The 14,684-nt window shown below is 38.2% G+C and overlaps 1 long non-coding RNA gene across 1 annotated transcript; it reads left to right on the top strand.

The window, feature by feature from the left end:
* The first annotated feature begins 7,446 nt into the window (after positions 1 to 7,446).
* On the top strand, positions 7,447 to 11,496 carry LOC138762955 (uncharacterized). Its single transcript, XR_011357260.1, has 2 exons — positions 7,447 to 7,502; positions 8,445 to 11,496. It is a non-coding gene; the product is annotated as an uncharacterized lncRNA (long non-coding RNA).
* Positions 11,497 to 14,684: the final 3,188 nt, after the last annotated feature.

Here is a 14,684-nt window from a genome sequence, read left to right on the forward strand (position 1 = left end):
TGATCAAAGTTCAGATTTATTGTCAGAGTACATACATGACTCTGCAGGTGCAGCAGGTTATTAAGAAGGCAAATGGAATGTTGGCCTTCATCGCTAGAGGAATTGAATTCAGGAGTAGGGAGGTAATGTTGGAACTGTATAAGGTACTGGTGAGACCGCACCTGGAGTACTGTGTCCAGTTCTGGTCTCCATATTTGAGGAAGGATATACTGGCTTTGGAGACGGTCCAGAGGAGGTTTACTAGGTTGATCCCTGGGATGAAGGGGTTGACTTATGATGAAAGATTAAATCGTCTAGGATTGTATTCGCTCGAGTTCAGAAGAATGAGAGGAGATCTTATAGAAACATATAGGATTTTGAAGGGTATGGATAGGATAGATGTAGGAAGGTTTTTTGAGCTGGCCGGGGAAACTAAAACGAGAGGACACAGTCTCAAGATTCGGGGGAGTAGATTTAGGACAGAGATGTGGAAAAATAGTTTTTCCCAGAGAGTAGTGAATGTATGGAATTCTCTAACCAGGGAAGTGGTTGAGGCTGCCTCATTAAACATATTTAAAATTCGGTTAGATAAATTTTTACATGATAGAGGAATTAGGGGATATGGGGAGAAGGCAGGTAGGTGGAGTTAGGTCATAAATTAGATCAGCCATGATCGTATTGAATGGGGGAGCAGGCTCGATGGGCCATTTTTGGCCTACTCCTGTTCCTACTTCCTATGTTCCTATGACACCACATACAACCCTGAGATTCTTTTTCCTGTGGGTGAGCCAGAATTACCACTTATTGGTAGTGCAAAAAATACTGTACTCAGGAAGATACTTTTTCCCACAGCATACATGTAAAAAAAAATAAAGAATTGTAAACTAATGTGAAATGATGAAGCTGATTGGGGACTTCAATGGTGCTAGTTTCGGAAAATCTCAAGAGGACTGAAATAATATCTTTAAAAATTGCACACCTGGGTATTTGGATGTTATTTCTTTGCTGGGTATATATTATTGCTTTGGAAGTTTATTTTTATCTCATTTGTTAATGCAAGTTTTAACCTTGCTAAACCAGCAGAAATCAGATCTGGGCAGAGTTAAAATGCTCCATCACACTCTCCTCACATTTAAGCTTTGACTGAAACCTACTGTTTGTAAGTGGCCAGCTGACCACTTTCAATGTTCAATATTGTAAGCAAGTTTTGATGAGTATTTTATGATTAAAAGTTCAAGATTGATTTCAGCTATTCCAGACTTTGTCCATTTGTAGAACTAAAAACCATTGTGTCAAAGGCCCTCACCCACAATTTCCAGCCTCCTTATCCTAACCAATTGAATTAGGTATTAATACAGACTGTCAGGTACTATAGTTCCCTCCTCATTGGCAACTTAATGTAGTTCAATGTCAAGGATGTTAAGGTGATATACATGTGCTGAAAGAACAAGGAGAGGCAAACTGACAGTTCTAAAGAATGTTCAAGAGCAGAGGCAATTAGATGTATGAGTGCATAAGTTGGGTAAATTGGAAGGGTGTGATGAGAGAGTAAATGGGATCCTAAACTTCAGAAATAGAGGTCAGCAAAGATGCATTGAACCTATATGGAATTCAGTGTAAAATTCAATTTGACACACTCTAGAAAGGATGTAATCATCCCAGAGTCGGTGTAGCAAGAGTTCCAGGAATGAGAGGTACTAGCAATTATATGAGACTATGAGCAGCAGTAGGCCCAGTCAACCCTTCATGCCTACTTCACCATTCAATTGAATTATGGCTCACCAACTCACTTTTCATTTTTCCACTCTCCTCAGAACCCTCGGGTCTCTGTAGTTCGAATGTTTTTCTGCCTTGAATATTTTCAATGACCCCTTCTCCTCAGCTCTCTGAGATAGGATATTCCAGACAGTCACAAACCTCCTCTCTTCTGTCTTAAATTGGCAACCTGCTTTCTGACTGTCCCTTTTAGAAATTATCTAATAATTTTGTTGTTAAGCATACTTTGAGAATTTGGTTTCAATTTAGAAAATTTTTTGGATATCATAGATTTTTACTTGCTAGCCCTATATTACAATTCTTTTTTTTCCATCTTCTGTGCAAGTTTCTGCTTTTCCTGAATTCCATTAGTTGAGTACGCAATCTTTTCGAGATTTATTTATTGATAATGATTTAGCTTCATTCAATCAGCTATCTCAAATTTAAACTTCCTAAACATCATTTCTTTAGATACCTACAAATTAAGAGTTCTTTGAACTCCGTAGTGTTGAGACTTCCTCAAGACCTTGTGATAAATACAATAGAGGTGATCTATGATTTTGAACTGAATCAAAGAAGTTGATATCATCTAAATATGATTTATTATTAAAGTCTAGGGATAATTCCCTAGATAAGATTAAAAAATTATGGGAACAAGATCTTCAACTACATGGCATTCTATCTTAAAATTGGTAAATTCATCTTCTTTGTGTGTTTGACATTCGGTTTTACAATTTAAGGTAGCACATCGTGCTTACTTTTCTAAAGTTCAATTGACTAGTATTTCCTCAAAATGTGACAGGTGTAAAACTGCTACACATGTTTTGGTCCTATTCCTCTTTCCTTTTTTTGGGAAGATATCTTTCATACCTTATCTTTAGTTCTCAATGTGAATCTAAAACCTAATCCTATAATTGTCCTTTTTGGATCAACTAAAACAACTGATTTGAATTTAATTATGTCTCAATCCCAATGTAGTCCCGTTTGCCTCCCTTATTGCGAGACATTCAATATTGATGAGATGGAAAGTTACTGTCCCTCCTACTTATACTCAATGTCTATCCGATATGATGGAATACCTAACTTTGGAAAAAAAAATCCAGATGTTCTTCTACTGTAACGGATTTAATTTTTCTAATTTTATGGGGTCCTTTTATCAATTATTTTCATAAATTATAGGATCACTTGGATCTTATTTTATGTTTGTTGTTTCTTTTAACAGTAGTGAAATTATGTGTACTTACCAGATAACCAGAAGGGAAGGGGTTCATATTTGTAGTATAGTATAATAGTATTTTTAAATCTTTTTCAATTAGCCATATGTTACTTTTTTTTCTGTTTGACTGTTGTAGTATTGAGTTTATATATGATAGGTTTTTTTCTTATATAACTTTATTTTTCTGTATATTCATTTTGATTAATGGCTTTTACTTATGAACTGTTTCTGTAAAATCCAATAAAAATGTTGAAAAAATCTTGCATGTTCTAGACGAAAGCTGCTCAAACTTTCTTCAGAGATCAATTCCTCGACACCAGGAATCTGTCCACTGAACAATCTTTGCACGTAATGTAACATAACATTTTGCACCATAGATCAAAAGCATCAAATAACATTGTAACCGAACTTTCCTACATTTGTACCCTATACTCCTTGCTACAAAGACTAATATTTCATTGGTTTTCCAAACTGCTTGTTTTACCTATCTACTAAAGTTTTATGTTCCACATACCAGCCTTTCTAAATTCCTTTGGGCATTGACATTTTGCTTCATTTAAATAAACCATATTTTTCATTCTTTCTTCTGAAGCTTCTTCCATGGGCAGTGAGAATGCTGAACAACTAAAGGAACTGCTCACACAAACCATCCGAGAAACTCATATTCTTGAAAAATATTTGTTCATTTGTATAAATGAAATACTTGTCCCGCATGGCTAATGTTGTGTGTGTGTGTGTGTGTGTGTGTGTGTGTGTGTGTGTGTGTGTGTGTGTGTGTGTGTGTGTGTGTGTGTGTGTGTGTGTGTGTGTGTGTGTGTGTGTGTGCTATGCATGGTTGCATGTCTGTTTTTTCTTTGCACCGAGGACCAGAGAACATTGTTTCGTCAGGTTGTACCTGTGCAATCAGAGGACAAGAAACTTGATTTGAAGTGGAAAATCTCACAGTTCCCCCAGTTACATCCAATTCACTAATTTATTGCCCAATTTCTAGGACACTTTATATCCTTTTACAGATTCTATGTGTCATATTTGCAACTGGCAAGCCCACCTATCTTTGTGCCATCAGACAATCTCATGAATATTCAGGCTATTAGATCCTCCAATATGTGGACTCATAAAAACTTTTAACCTTCTCCACTACCATCCCACCAATGAAGACAGGTATGTGGTTCCTCAACCTTCCCTTCCCAAAGTCCACCAAAAGTTCCTTGGACTTGGTGTTGTTGTAAGCAAGATTGTTGTTCTGGCACCACCCAAGCAGCTTCTTGATTTCATCCGATATTCTGACTCATTGTTACCAATTATTTGACCAGCAGCAGTTGTGTTGTTATTGAATGTTTAGATTGCTTTGGAATTAAACTTGACACTGCCACTGGGATCCTCAAAACCTGATTCACTTCCAAGCCTCTTTTCAGATATCCCATTGGTGTGCAGTGTGGGGAAAAGAACCAACATTGTCCAAATTCGGAGATTTCCTGCTTCTGGCTCATTCTGCTTATTCCTTGAAGAAGGCCTCAGGCCCAAAATGCCAGCAATAGACTTTTGCCTTTTATGGATGTTGGAAGACCGCCTGAGTTCCTCTAGGATTTTGGTGTGTTTTTACTGCAATCACAGCGTCTACAGACTTCTGGGCTTCATTCATTTCCAAGCCTGTACAGATAGAGCCCCTGAGTACACCTTCACTTTGTCATTCTCAGATGCATGCTCCACAGCCTGGAAAATATGGAAAGGTAGCCTTGTTTGTTGCACATCATGAGGAAAAGGAGGGATCATACACGAGAGGCAGCAGCAGACATTTCTCAACAAGTAAAAACACAACGCCAGAGAAAATCAGCAGGTCAAATAGTGCGATTAATATAGCAAAGATAAAGATACAGAATCAACATTTCGGGCATGAACCCTTCATCAAGATATGAGCAGAACACAGGCAGGTACCTGAATGTTCACATCTTGATGAAGGGCTCAAGCCCAGAACATTGGTTCTGTATCTTTAGCTTTGTTAAAAAAAAGTACACTGACCTGCTAAGTTTCTCCAACATTATGTTCTTACTTCAGTCTCAGTGTCTGCAGACTTTTGCATTTCATTCATTTCTCAACAAGTATCAGGAGTCCTCAAATCCCCCTGATCAAACAAGTGTGGGCTCAGGTAGAGGCAGTATGTGGCTAAATGCAGTGAGACCTTTCCACCATTTAGACCAGGAATTATAATGAGCAGTAAACCTTTGTATCTTTCCAGTGAATGGCATCAGATTCAGTGTCTCATTCGCCTTACCCTTGCTCTTTCCCTGAAAAGCGGCACCCTGGAGGCCACACCAGACCATAAACTGTCATGGACTAGCATTTAGATACTGTTGCTGCAAATCCAATAGTGAGAGAGTGAACTTGAAAAAAAGATCTTTATCATTTTAATGGCCCTTGCAAAGGATATAGCTTGCCAGTGGCTATACTATGTGCAGTGTCTGAAGAGATTTGGTATGTCACCGAAAACTCTCATAAATTTATACAAGTGTACCGTGGAGAGCATTCTGGCTGGTTGTATTACTGCCTGGCATGGAGGTGCCAACTCTCAGAACAGGAATGAACTCCAGGGGGATGTTAACTCAGCCTGCGACATCACGGGCAAAAGACTTCAATCCGTCGAGGACATCTACATGAAGAAGTGTCTTTAAAAAGGAGCCTCTATCCTCAAAGACCCTCACCACCCAGGCCATGCCCCCTTCACTCTGCTACCATCGGGAAAAAGGTACAGGAGCACTCAATGACACAAGAACAGCTCCTTCCCTGCTGCTATCAGATTCCTGAGTAATCAATTAACCAAAACACTGCCTTACTTTCCGTGCAGTGTTACATTTCTTTTTCATTTATAGTAATGTTGTAAGACGGTTATAATATAAATGTTTGCACGGTGACGCTGCCGCAAAACAGCGAATTTCATGACTTGTTCATGACAATAAAATCTAATTCTGATTCTGAGTATCAGAACCACCAGGCTGAGGAAGAGCTACTTCCCAGGAGCAGTGAAAATGCCGAACAACCAAAGGAAGTCCTCACACGAACCATCCACAAAACAATATTTATTTATTTATGTCTATATGAATACTTGCCTTGCGTATGTATTGTTTGTTTGTATGTGTGTAATGACTGTTTGTGTGTCTGTGTGCCTTGCACTGAGGACCTGAGAGAGCTGTTTCATCCGGTTCTGCTTGTGCAATCAGATGACAATAAACTTGACTTGACGACTTGAACATTTTTGACAATAAAGCGAGCCCATCTTCCTGTTATGGTCTTTTCAATTCTCTAAACAGAGTTACTGAATTATTGATTGCTTCCCCTTAAAGGAATATTTACATCATTTGGCCAGAGTTAGTTTCAGCTGGTTCATGAGGGCTCGTGAAATTTCCTGCTGTTGTGGTGCACAAAGGAGCATAAATGAGGTAATTTAAGCACCTTAATCTTGCAAAAGATGCATTTAAGGAATTTCTTAGCACAAGTAGACTTTCAAGGCATGTGTGGCAAATATTTATTGATATCAAGACTGTTCTCTTGTTTCACTCACGTGGTTCACAGTATTAGAAATATTCACAAATCTTACAATAGAGGGGGAAAAAATGTTGAAGGCATGTGTGGCAAATATTTATTGATATCAAGACTGTTCTCTTGTTTCACTCACGTGGTTCACAGTATTAGAAATATTCACAAATCTTACAATAGAGGGGGAAAAAATGTTGATACCTGGACAATCAGCACCTGCTTGGTTAAAAAGCCCATTGGGATCTGTGTTGTAAAGAATAATAAGCCTGGCTATCTGTTCTCTTTAATGTTTGGGGAACAATAACTTGCTTTCAATTATACTTTTAATGAGAATGTATTCACAAGAAAACTATACAAGCTATCTGGCCTGCACATGGCGATACTGCAAAATTCCCTATTCTCCTCCATCAATTGAAATTGTTGCACAGTATACACAGAAGCACTTAGCAGTATGCTTTTGGCTTAGGTCCAGCATCCCTCAATCTGTCTTAGTGCCGTGCAAATGGAAAGGTGTTGCCTACAAATATGTTGATTCTGTTCACAGCAGCTTAAAGATTTTAGAGTCAGGCAGTTAAAATTACCTAGCAATGGTTTTGAGCCGACGAGTGCATGCCTAGATCTTTGCTTCTGAATAGTGAAATGTGGTTTAAAGGTACTTAAGGAAGTTAAGAAGCAAGGGATATGAGGAGTGAAAATGGTTTTAAAATTGATTTCACTGCAGATAAGACAATGTTCCCTAAGTTAAATCAATTACATATCTCTGTGACACAGTGAACTCAAAATGCAAATTTAAGGGGAAAAAAAGCAGCATATTTGCCTGGAACTTGGGTTTCATCCTCTTTCAGTGCATGTTGGTTGCATTTAACATTAATGACCACACATATCCTTGGGAAATAATACAGAATCAGAATTTATTGTCATGAACATGTCACAAACTTCATTGTTTTGTCATAGTGCAAACATTTATAGAAACCATTTTACAAAATAAATTTTATGAAGTGCAAGAAAATGTCCAAGTAAGGTAGGGTCTATGGTTCATTGTTCATTCAGGAATCTAATGTCAGAGGGGAAGAAGCTGTTCTTGTGATGCTGAGTGTTCGTCTTCAGTCTTCTGAAACTTTTTTCCTGTCGGTAGCAGAGTAAAGAGAGCATGGCCTGGGTGATAGGTGTCCTTGAGGATAGACGCTGCTTTCTTAAAACACTGTTTCTTGCAGATGTCCTCAATGGAATGAAGTCTAGTGCTGGTGATGTCACCGGCCAAGTCAACAAGCCTCTGGGTTTTTTTTGGTCCTGAGCATTGGCACCTCTGTACCAACCAGCCAGAATTCAAGATACAAGATTAAAGATTCAAATTATTAACATAGTAATAAAACAGAGTCATATCACACGAAATTTCTTTTTGCCTGATTCTCCACCCTGACAGGAATCACTTAAGCCCCTCTTACAGTCTTACGGTCAGACTTACAGTTAGAGAGAGAGAGAGAGAGAGAGAGAGAGAGAGCAAATGAGAGCCCCTCCTCCCACAAAGTCACCAAATGTCCGTAGGTTCACTTCCGCAGCCCCCTCAGCCACACAGACTTTGCATGCTCTCCCTTTGATTGAGTTTTCCTTGGTGCTCCAGTTTCTTTTTACAGACTGGTTGGTATGTTAATTGGCCATTGGAAATTTTCTCTGGTGCAGGTATTAGCAGAAGAATTGGGGGGTGGGGGGTGGGGAAGAAGGGATGGTTAGGAACTTCATGGGAGGCAAGTGGAAGATTGAGATTGGTGTCTAGTTATATTGCAAATTATTGATTAGGCTTTGTGTGAGGTACTGGTTTCTGGTCACAGCAGAATCTGGCTCAAGCAATCTCAACTATGAGCAAAAGGCCGTGCCTTACACAAAACCCAATCAATAAGTTGTCAGTATCACCAGAGACACCATTAAGTATATGCTTAACAATATGACATTTATTCTGTTTCAGCAAGAAATCTAAAGAAAAATAGAAAAAAAATTGATACATTGGAAAGGAGTTGAACATGTCTGGACTTTTGCTCCATCCTGCTTTTCCGTCTTCTTATGTATCACTAGCCTTTGGGTCCTCTGGTGTCTTGAGAGTTGTAGATGTGTCCATCTTATAAGATGATTGCTGAAGTGCAGTGAAAGTATTGGAGGTCGTGTTTACCCTTGCTGGACCTTACACTGGTGGTCACGTTGTTAGGATTCAGAAAACATTGGACCATTGAGAAATACCATCTTCTTTTTAAAATATGGACAACAACTAGTTAACTCAAAAGAAAATCTGGATTTTTACATATCAATGCATCCTGTCATAAGACTCCTTTAAAATTAAACAATATTCAATGAAGAAGATCTGATATTCATGAAGGATCTTTTCCCGCCTCCATTACAATTCCCATAAGCAAGGGTATTGTCAGTTCCCTGCAAGAATGGTCACAAATCTTTGTAATTGTGTTAATAAGAACCTCTTGTTTCCCAGCATCAGTCTTCATTGTTAGTTACACTTAAACATTTGATTTATTTTCTGGATACAATATCCTGAGATTTTTACAATAATGTTACATTCCAACTCTTTACAAGTATTTTTAATTACAGTTTTGATAGTCCTCTTTTCATAATGTACATGACTGCAAACACAATATTGGCTTGATGTTATTTTGGTGGTACTGCTTATGTGTTTTTTTTCCATGCATTAATTGCCTTTGGCATTGGCTGCAATTCCCATAGTTTTTCCTATCTTTATTTCAACAACTGATTAAGGAGCCCGGTGTTTAAAAGTTCACACTGTCCTCCTCCTGCCCATTTATTGTCGTACTTTTTAATTGATGAAGTTGCTGGTAATTTAAGTGTGGAATTTGCAGAACGCATCTCCATTCTTTTTTGTCAGTTCTTTTCTCATGAGTTCAGAACATCATATAGTGCTGTACACCACAAACAATGAAATGGTCCTGACCCTGTTGCAATAAAAGAAATCGAGCAGGCATCACACAGCAAATTCTCACAATATGGTGTACAGCAGTGACCAATCATCTGATTTTTACATAACTTTTAGTTGAATCATGAATATTGTTCAGGACTTCTGAATAATGTCCCAACTCTTCTTCAAAGGAAGATACAAATTCACAAATTCAGAACAAGTCTTGTCCATCCAACTCTGCCATTCAATTCGATGATGGCCGATTTGATTGCCACGATAATTTCCTATTAACTTTACTTCTGGTAACCTTTCATTCTTTTGTATGTTAATAATAATTACCTCAGCTTTAAAAATACCCAAAACCTCTGTTTCCACTGCACTTTGAGAAAGAAAGATCCATACATGTTTGAACCTCTGAAAGAAAAAAAAATCTCCACTCTATTGCATATGAGAAGCCCTTCATTTTCAAAAGTGACTCCTGGATTTCAAGCTTCCCACAAGAGTAAACATTTTCTCCATATCTACCCCATCAGCCCTAATCAGGATCAAAACCAGTATTGTGATTTTTTTTTATTGCCCATCAATGAGAGAAGATGGTATATGTACTTGAACTTCATCAGGAAGGCAACATATTTAACCACACTGAAGTTGATAAGACCATAACATACAGGAGCAGAAGTATGCCAATTGGCCCAATGAGTCCACTCTGCCATTCCATCATGATCTGATCCATTCTTCTACTCAGCCCCACCCCCCTATCTTCTTCCCATAACTTTTGATACCGTGACCTTTCAGATCCCTGACTTAAATACACCAAACAAGTGGGCCTCCATAGCTGCAAATTCCAGAGGTTGACCACTCTCTGGCTAAATTCCTTCATATCATTTTTTTTAAAAATTGCTGTCCTTTAATCCTGAAATTCTCCCCTCTTGTCCTAGACTCCCCTAACATGGGAAATAACTTTGCCACATCTACCCTGTCCAGGCCTTTCAACATTTGAAATGCTGGTATGTGATTACCCCCTCATTCCTCTGAACTCCAAAGAGTTCAGTCCAAGAGCTGTCAAACATTTCTCATATACTAATCTATTCATTCCAGGAATTAATCTTGTGATTTTTCTCTGAAAGCTCTCTGGTACCAGAACATACTTTCTTAAATAAGCAGCCCAAAGCTGTATCCTGTCCTTCAAGTGAAGCATCACCAGTGCCTTCTAGGGCCTCAATGCCACATTCCTACTCTTAGATATGAGGGCCAACATTGCTTTCACCTTCTTCACTACCAACTCAACCTCAAGGGTATCTTGCACGATGACTACCAAGTCCCTTTGTACCTCCAAATTTTGAAATTTCTCCCCATCCAAATAATACTCTGCCCTTTTATCCCTTCTACCAAAGTGCATGACCATAGACTTTCCAACATTGTATTTTTTTTGCCACTTCTTGTAATCTTTTGGTCTCTCTGCAGCCTCTCAGTTTCCTCATCGCTGCCTCCCCCTCCACCTGCCTTTGTGTCATCTGCAAACTTAACCACAAAGCTATTTATTCTCCAAATCATTAACATACAATGTAAAAAGAACTGCCTTTGGTATTTAGGTTACTGGAGAGATAGTAGAAACCTTAACTTCTGACTGGGGTAAGAGTGCTGCACTCACTTTGAATCAGGAAGGCACGCATGCATTTTTCTATCCATTGATACCATCTTTTAGAAGCAAACAGCAAAAGGAGGCAGAATTTGAATGCTGATATTGATTAATAGTTATACAGAGGTTTGTGTGAAGGTTGGTATTTCCCATTTGAAGCTGGTTCCCTGCTGAAGGAACGTTGAGGTGATAAGGAACAAAGTTATTATTTTAAAATGCTACCGTTGCCATGTCATTTATTTTATCCTTCGTCCAAACTCCATTTAGTATTCCATGTGGGTTACTTTCCTCGTGAGTTTGTGCGAGATTGGAAGCAAAAATAATCCATAAATTTTAATAAATTTGAGCCAATAGGATCAAATGGAATGAAAACTGTTGCACAACAAACCATTCATGTCTCAAAAAAAATCACAAGATTTTTGAATTGGTCTACTAATAAAGTCATTGTCAATAATTTAATACTTTCCTCCTGTTCTGAAAGTCATATGTTACCAAAAATGTGGGCATGATTTATTGTATGTTGGTCTGATTTAAATGATGTGTGTTATTTTTAGACATTGTTTTCCCTTGATCTTTGCCTTTTCTGCTTACAAAATCAATTTTTCAGCACTAATCTTCAGTTCTCATAGATTTCTTTGCCTCGTTGCCTATAAATACTTTTCATTTAACTTTAGTTCCTTGTGTGTAGTTGTGTGGGTTCTTTGTGAAGTTACATGCAAAGAGTACAGAAAATACAGAGAGCACGAGAAGGTGTGACCAGTCTATTTGATGTTCTGTGTGATGTACGTCTACTTTGCAATTAAACCCACTGGATGTAAAAACACAATGCTGGAGAAGTTCAGCAGGTCAAACATTGGATGTAGCCATTATTTTTGGACAACTCACAATATCTTTGTTGGAAAGTCTTTATTTTCTCATTCAAGCCTATATCTAGGTTAATCCGATCAATGAAGGTAAATTCATGTGCCTATCTTAGTACTGGATCCTTGTACGTTAAGCTCAGTATCATTTTAGCTGTGTTGGGAAAATCAACCATTATTACTTGATGTATTTGACCTTTTTTGACCTGTTTTTTTCAGGTAATCTTGACAATTCATCTTCCACAGCAATCAGTTAGTTTCCTGACATACAATGTTGGAGATATATTCAGAGAATACAGAGAATGAATCATTGTTAGATCCTTGATGTCACCCCAGTGGGAAATATAGGCTTCCAAATTAATGTTCAGTGACCCATGTGAATGATCTACTGAACAATAATTGATGGAACCATGTAATTGTGAAGATAATTCTAAATATCTCCTTCTCTATCTGGCTTCCTTTCATTTTTCATCATGTGGTGTCTGCACCTTGACAGGGGACCTTTAGGGCACAGTCCTGAGCTGTAGCTTGGGTGGCTAATCTTTCATAGCCCTTATCATGAACCATATTTGTTCCCAATCCTATTGATGAAATTGTGTCACTCAAGACCCTGCCACTGCATGTCCCTGCTGCTTAAATCAGGCTTCTCATGGATGTGACATAATTGATCCAATGCTGGTGTAAGGTCCACATGCTTCTCAGTGCTGGCTGTGGACAGTTCACCATTGGCAGCAAATACTGACCAAATCCTTAATGATTAATTAATGGCTAATGAAAACCTAAAGTGCGTAAAGAAATACAGTGGAGAGTATAGAAATCTCCTATGGCCAAAAAGGTTTTCTCCAAGAATACTGCTGTTCCCTCTCAGTTAAGTACCCCCAATATTTTTGATCATAAGATTGCTTTAGCAACAAGCAAGCTTTCTAATTAGACAAATGAATCAAATTTTTGGGAATAACAATTCATGCAACTTTTGGGGATAGAAGATAAATGCTGGTCTTGCCATCAATGCCATGCTCCAAAAAAAAAAGATTTTTTTTTTAAATTTAGAGGGACAGCACAGTAGCAGGCCCTTTCATACCATGAACACATGCTGGCCAATTACATCCAATTCACCTACCACCCTGGCACGTTTTGAAGGAGGGAGGAAACTGGAGCACCCAGAAGAAAGGCACTCAGACATGGGGAGAATGTACAAACTCTTTACAGACTGCGCTGGATTTGAACCCCAGTCGCTGGCGCTATAACAGCATCGCACTAACCATGACACTAACTGTGCCGCCCATCATGTTGTACTTGACAAGCCCTGTAAGAGGCAGAAACATTACTACATAAGGATGTGCCCCATTTTTGATGCAACAGCGGCTTATCAAACTATTTGAACCTCTCTTATTTTTCTGTGCAGGTATACATGGACACCCAAACCATGGCTGGAGAGATCCACCAGCAGATTTTTTAAAATAGATAACAAGTATGAATAGTTTAGAGTATATTGGAATTTTAGAGTAAATTATAATTTGTTTCTTTATTGTCAGAGAGACAGAAAACGATGCAGTTAAAACACTTGGATGCAGCAGTAGTTTGTCATCAAAATCTATAGCAGTTGTCAGCCATCCTTTACAGCCTCTCTTGTCAATCTGCACTGCTTGCTGCTAATATTTGTGTTCTGGGTAAATTACTTTGCAGTATTAGATGTAGATAGCACTTTCTAAATGCAAATCATTATTTTAGTTAATCCATGTCAAGATTGTGCTTGAGGTTTAAAGCATGTATTAACTCATATTTCCTATTTATGAATAAATAAACCTTGATTTGGAGAAACTCCTAACTGAGGTGGCCAGTCTGTCGTTATGTTTGTATCACCAAATTCGGTTAGCCAATAGTGTTTTGGGTTAAATAAATCAAAGGAATTCTACACAGCCATGTAATGTTTACAGTGCAAGTTTTGCATTGAGTGGAAAGTAACTGGAGCTAAAAAAAAAAGGACCCTTGTTATGTAACTGATAAATTTAGCTAGTCATATGATGCACAATGCTCATTTGTGGCAAATTCTTTATTTTGGTAATGACAGCCCTTTGAAGACACAGAGGATTTTTGTTTAAATTCCACACCATTTTACTCCTGTCTATTTCATGTTCAGCTTTCAAAATTGATAGAATAATTTGGACTATCTTTTGGTTCCATTTGCCACAGCTCAAGTGATTCTGCTTTCTTTCCACTTCTGAGTAAAACAGCACTGATTGTGGGAGTTGTGTTTAAGATTGAGTAATTCATCGAACCCTGATGTGAAAAGGACTTGCATCTGTTTAATGTCTTTCATCATATCAGGACATCTGAGAGAGCTTTACAGCTAATGAAGTACTTCTAAAGTATAGTCACTATTGTAATGTGAAATACCAAACATACCATCTTGCTTGGTAATGTCAATGGTAAATCTCTCTTAGTTATTACTTGTTCCCTTTCTTACAACCTCCTTACAGTTTATGTACCTGTTTCAGACATGTATTGGCACAGGACAAGGGCTCACAGCCGAACATTACATTAGAAGTGTTGTATATTATAAATGTAACACAAAATAAATGTCTTCTGTTGGCTTAAAGATTCTTGTAATATCAGAAGAAAGAGATGGGGGAGGGGGCGCGCGGGGAGAGAAAAGGTGCATCTTTAGTACAGTTAAATGCTCTCACCAATGGTTTAAACACCCTGCCAAAGATATCCAATGACTTAAGAAAAGCAAGACTCAAAGCAAGCATGTCTAAGGAGGTAGCATGCTAACTGAAGCTAAAT

The sequence above is a fragment of the Narcine bancroftii genome, chromosome 5, assembly GCF_036971445.1.
Source record: "Narcine bancroftii isolate sNarBan1 chromosome 5, sNarBan1.hap1, whole genome shotgun sequence".
NCBI lineage: Eukaryota > Metazoa > Chordata > Chondrichthyes > Torpediniformes > Narcinidae > Narcine > Narcine bancroftii.